The sequence below is a fragment of the Leptonychotes weddellii genome, chromosome 2 (genome assembly GCF_054177405.1).
Source record: "Leptonychotes weddellii isolate Sample4059 chromosome 2, ASM5417740v2, whole genome shotgun sequence".
Lineage (NCBI taxonomy): Eukaryota > Metazoa > Chordata > Mammalia > Carnivora > Phocidae > Leptonychotes > Leptonychotes weddellii.
The window spans coordinates 101128721-101134991 of record NC_138370.1 but is presented as its reverse complement, the minus strand read 5'-3'; the positions used below and the strand labels follow the sequence as shown (position 1 = coordinate 101134991).

The window sequence follows — 6271 nt, the reverse complement described above, 5'->3', positions numbered from 1 at the left end:
AGATCTCCTCAAGCTTGTTTTTGGATGAGGTGATTGTGTCATTTGGCGGCAAAGGGCATCAACTTCTGCAGATTATATAGGTCACTGAGGATGGAAATGGTGAGAGACAAGTAATTTCAATTTCTGTTTTTCCTCAGGTGTTCCAATTTCTCTCAACTCTCTCACTTCACATCTGACTGTTTTCCTGAAGGTTGGTTCTGCTGTTCTAGAGCTTCATCCACTACCAGAGTCAGAGGCAACTGCCTTTCATGGACATTTTACCAGTTTCCATAATTTCATTAGGTTTCATCCCTCTTGGAATCCTATGAATTTACATAATTCCTAGTAGTCCTGTTTCCCTAAACAAACCTATGATGGTTATTTTTTTTTTTCTGGCCTTTTTATAATTGTTATGTTAATCACCATACATTACATCATTAGTTTTTGATGTAGTGTTCCATGATTCATTGTTTGTGTATAACACCCAGTGCTCCATTCAGTACGTGCCCTCCTTAATACCCATCACTGGGCTAACCCATCCTCCCATGCCCCTCCCCTCTAGAACCCTCAGTTTGTTTTTCAGAGTCCATAGTCTCTCATGGTTCGTCTCCCCCTCCGATTTCCCCCCCTTCATTCTTGCCTCTTACTATCTTCTTCTTCTTCTTTTTTTGTTTTTTTTTTAACATATAATGGTTATTTATGTGTCAACTTCACTAGTCCAAAGGTGCCCAGATATTTAATTAAATGTTATTCTGGGTATCAGTGGGTACGGGTAAGGGTGTTTCTGGATGAGATCAACAATTGAATCAGTAGACTGAATAAAGCAGATTGCCTTTCACAATGTGGGAGGACATCATCCAATTCATTGAAGGCCTGAGTAGGAAAAAAAGGCTGAAGAGAGATTTTCTCTTTGCTTGATTGTCTTTGAGGTGGACTATCAGTTTTCTTCTGCCTTGGGACTCATGCTAGGAGTGGAATTTATACCGGCAACTCTCCTGATTCTCTGGCTTACAGACTCAAAATGGAAATATACCACTCAACTGTCCTGTGCCTCCAGCTTTCTAACTTGCAAATCTTGGGACTTCTCATTCTCCATAACCACACAAGTCGATTCTATATAATAATCCACCCCCCTCTTTCTCTCTCTCTCTGAAATAGAAATAAATATATATGAATATAATATACATATATATAAATTATATATATATGTGTTATTTTTTGCCTGTTTCTCTGGAGAACCTAGATGAGTACGAAACTCTGACAAACACATATTCTATATAAATAAGCAGTAATGTAGATCTTTAAAATCCTTAAAAGTACTCCAGTGGTTCTTTTAGTATGTCTGTAATTTATGAAGATTGAGTGAAATTTTGAGTGCTGTATTTCAGGAAAGACATTTAAAAGCTTGAATCAAGAAATTTTAGAGCCAGAAGCACTAAAAGGTTTTTGGCAGCCCTCTTTCCCATATGTCACTCAAAATAAATATCAATAATAATTTGTAAAATAAACATAATATATCCAACTAAATTCTAATTATTTCAATAAATGAAAAAATAAGCATATTAAATACCAAATACTTGCAAATTATTCTCTATTTCCCACCCTTTTGATATTCCTGTTTTTTCTAGTACACTAAGCACATATGCTTAGTTTAACTCTAGGAAATTGTAGTAGACTGCAAAAATAGTTCTAATTTTTCTTTTTTTTTTTAAAGATTTTATTAATTTATTTGTCAGAAAGTGGGGGAGAGAGAGAAAGAGAGAACACACAAGCAGGGGGGAGCGGCAGGCAGAGGGAGAAGCAGGCTCCCCACCGAGCAGGGAGCCCGATGCAGGACTCGATCCCAGGACCACAGGATCCTGACCTGAGCCAAAGGCAGACTTAACCAACTGAGCCACCCAGGCATCCCTAGTTCTAATTTTTCTCTCTATATATCTACCACCTTTGAAAAGTGACATTGCAGCTCCTTCCATAAAGAGGTGGAGACTTTCCCATCCCATGAATCTGGGCTGACTTTTAACAATTTTTGGTCAATAGAATATAGTAGAATGGCATGGGTGCCAGTCCTGAGTTTGGGTCTCAACTGTCCTTGTACTCCTTCTCTCTCTCAGTGGCCCGTGCAATTCTGAGCTAGCCTGCCAGGAAATGAAGACCATGTGGAAGAGAGGCCAGTTGCCCCAGCTGAAGCTTCCTAATCCTGTCTACTAGTAGTAAATATTGAAACATGTGAGGAAGTACAGCCAATGTTGCCAGAGCTGTTTACTGGACCCACAAGTGTCCAGGGATACAAGAATAAGTCCAGCTGAGACCAGAAGAACCGTATGACATATAGACTCATGAGGGATAAAAACTTTTTTTTCTTTTAAGCCACTGGGCATTGAGGTGGTTTGTTACATCTCAATGGCTGAGAGAGAAATCCAGCACTGGACATTATTAAGCAGGAGTGTATACAGAGGAAGGTGATTAACCTGTCAAGAGGTCTGAAAATCAAGCTGTATGAGAATGGGTTGAAAGGATTAGGATATTTAGCATAGAAAGCAAAGATTTTTAGGAGGGACATAGGATCTTCCCTAAAATAATTGGTGAACTATTATGTAAGAGGGGATTATGTTTACCCAGAATAAATTTAGAAGGCAAAAAGGGGTGCCTGGGTGGCTCAGTCATTAAGCGTCTGCCTTCAGCTCAGGTCATGATCCCAGGGTCCTGGGATCGAGCCCCACATCAGGCTCCCTGCTTGGTGGGAAGCCTGCTTCTCCCTCTCCCACTCCCCCTTCTTGTGTTCCCTCTCTTGCTGTGTATCTCTCTGTCAAAATAAATAAATAAAATCTTAAAAAAAAAAAAAAAGGAAGGCAAACAGTAAACATTGGCAGATATTAAGATGATGAAAGACATTGTAATAGAACTATATAAATTGTAGAACTTCCTCAAATTTATCTGGTGGGGATGGTGCCTTACAGTGCAGTTAGTTTTTGTCATTAGAAATATTCATACAGAATGGATGACCTTTTCACAGGTTTGTTTCAGAAGGCAAATTTCCTCTTCGGCTTGAAGTTTTGACTAGGCAACATATAACATTACTTAAGTCCAAATTTATATGTGTGGTAAGAATTTATATGTTTCTTTTCATTAAGTATGCTTTCATAATTATCAATATTCAAAAATTTATATTACTTAAATACCAATAATACAACTTTGATTTTCTATTCATTTTGATTTGAATTGATGATATCATAGCCATACTCCGAGTGGAATCATCTGAAAATCTATCCACCACCTTACCATCGATAGAGCTGTTAAAATGTGTTCTTGGTTCCAAATAATTCACTTCAAAAGAAACTGTTGGGTTATAACCAATTTTGAAAGTGAAGACAAAAAATTCACACAGAGGTAATACAAGAAATTTATTTCTATTCCTTTGTTCAACATATATTTATTGATTTCCTGTTACTTGCTAGACACTGATTTAAGCACTGGGGATATGTTAATAAACAAGGGAAGGCATTGCCTTTAGGAAGGTTCTCTTCTAGTAAAGAAGGAAAACAATAAACAATTAGGAATTCCATTTTTTGTGTATTGGTTCACAACCCTATCAGGAGCTTAGCAGATATACTTGAAACTGGCCCTCATACTCAGGGGGCAGGGAGAGAACAAAGAAAGGAGCAGGCCACTCTAGATTCGGAAGTGGCAGTTTTAATAAGCAAAGGGAACTTACGTGCAAGGCTTATCGTGGGTGGCAGCAAGACAAATGGACCCCTGCACCACTTGCCAAATCTTAAAAATTTAAATAAGGGCCTTAATGGGCTCAGTCACATATATCATACAGGGGTTCTCAACACCACATACTTGTCTCAAAGTTCTGTCTTTGGAGCAGCATCTGGGAGCAGGAAAGGCTAGTGGAACCCATATTCCAAAGAGAGGCAAGGGAATGAGGATGCCAGGGTCCACTCAGCTTACAGGTCATTTGGCAATCAGGTCTTCTCGATTATGTTGCCCAACATTGTGAGTTAGCGATAGTGCTAAGAAGAAAAATTAAGCACAGTAAGGAGACATAAATTAGTGGATGAAGCAGTATTTTGGAAAAATGATCAGAGAAGTCCTCTGTGGGGAGGTGATATTTGAGCACAGGCCTGACTGAAGCTGGGAACAAACCTAGTAAACAAGGGGAATAACTTACCAAACAGATGGAAAAGATGGGGAAGAAGTTTTGCTAGGCATAGTCAATGGGAAATGCAAGAAAGCCTACATGCTGAAATGAGGTGGGGCAAAGGAGAGAGGCAGGAAGAAATTAGAGTAGTAGACAGTGGCTAGGTGACGTGAAACATCATAGGTCATGATTAGAATTTGGTATTTTATTTAGAGTATGATGTAAAGCCATTGGAAGGTTGAGACTAGGCACTTGGCAGGATATGTGTTCTATTTTGTGTGGTTCACTCTTGCTTTTGGGGGAACATAAAGCTACAGCAGGGTTGAGTTAGGGGCAGAGTTCATTGGTTTCATATCCATTTTTTCCTTTCAGGTTCTGCCTTGGTACTGTATTTTCTAGGCTTTTTTATGAGACAGCTGGGTGAGACACTGACAAATGGAGGGAAGAGAGAAGCCAGGTCATTTTTTTCAATCTTCTTTCTCTCTGCCTCATCACTGACTATAAGCCTAGTGAATTATGGTGGTTCTGCTTTCCCTGGCATCAGCAGTGAGTATACTTTTGTGCTCTGGCTATGCCTCCTACTTTTTTTCCCCAACCAACAAGAAGCTATAAGTTTATGAACGATAGAAACACTATACAAATTTCAAACCCAGCTTCAGTTATTCTTTTGAAACACCAAAAATGGTCCTTGTTTTCAGATGGTTACATTGTTAATTCCATAATAGCATTTACAATATCATTACTGTTGTTCTTCAGGAATTGGACTGCCTTTTCTTTTGACACATTAGCTTGTGACATGACCCATTCTGTGTCCTTAACCTCCACACCTGTTTCATCAACCTCTTCCTCTTCACTCTCCTCTTGTACAGTTGGAGTCTGTGTGTTTTCTTGATGCCTGAGACAGCTTCACCTTGAACTTTGAATTTCTCAGTAGTTGCTAGCTGTGCCTACTGAGATAAATCCTTGATCTTGGCTTCCCCAAAAACTATGTAGGTATCTGAAGCTGGGCTCTTGTAGACATCTGGTTTTGTGATGACAAAGAAGATATTCTTAAATTTCCAGATAGTGACTCTCTTAACACTTGTAACCTGTCAAAGACCCAGTTTGGACACAGCCTTCTGTGCCTTCTTTTCACTCCGGCTCTGTTTTGCTTTACTGACCGGTTCTTCATTGATTTCAGCTGTGGCTGCCCGCTGGGCTTATTGTGTGGTCGCCTGTGTGGAATCCTGTTCCTCGAGCTCTGGTACCGATTCATCACTGTCGGATTCTGTTCCAGACCCTGTCTCAGCCTGAGGCCCTGGAAACTTCTGCTCTGTAGCAGGGACGGTTTCTGTGGCTTCACCAGGCATTTTGTGCAGGGAATATGGAACCAAGATGGCGGCAGAAAGAGAGCGAGCCATGCCTCTTCTTTTTGCACCTCAGCCTATGGGTGGGGAATTCTCCAAGGTGATTTGTTTATCTAGTTGGACCCTGACCTGACTGAAACAAGAAAGCTGAAGCAGGAATACTGTCATGAGACTATTCCAGTAATCTAGGCAAGAGAAGAACAAGTTGAACAAATTCTTATAACAGCCATGGACAAGGTGAAAAATGATGAAATTCAGTATCTCTTTTGAAGGTAAAATTCACATAGTTTTGTGATACAATAAATGAAAAGAAATATAATGTCTTCAATGTTCAGTTTGTAAAACTAGGTAAAGGTGGTATTGTTGGTAGGTATGGAGAAGATTGAGGAAGGAAGTGATCAGGAGGGGAGGGCAAATAAATTAAGAGTTCTGTTTGGTAAAAGTTGACATTGACATAGCTATTTGAGATCTACAGAGGATCAAGTAGAAAGTTAAGTATATGAGCCCAGAGTTTAGGAAAGCACTTCAGTTTAGAGAACTGTTGGGTGGGTGGGTAGGATTATTGGTATAATAAAGTCACGCAATTTGAAAAGATTACTTAGGAACTGGCTATGCTTAGAGAAAAATCCATAGCTGAGGACAAAGCCCTAATGCACTCCAATGTTTAGAAATTGGAGGGAGAAAAGAAAGCATCCTAGGAGACTGAAAAGACACAACTAGTAAAGCAGAAGGAAAAAGACAAAAGTAGCATTCCTGGAAGCCAAGCGAAGAAAGCTTTTCAAGATGTCATGTCCAGTGGATA

The 6271-nt window shown here is 39.6% G+C and overlaps 1 pseudogene; it reads right to left on the bottom strand.

The window, feature by feature from the left end:
* Positions 1–4825: 4825 nt before the first annotated feature.
* On the bottom strand, positions 4826–5472 carry LOC102734652 (nascent polypeptide-associated complex subunit alpha pseudogene; annotated as a pseudogene).
* Positions 5473–6271: the final 799 nt, after the last annotated feature.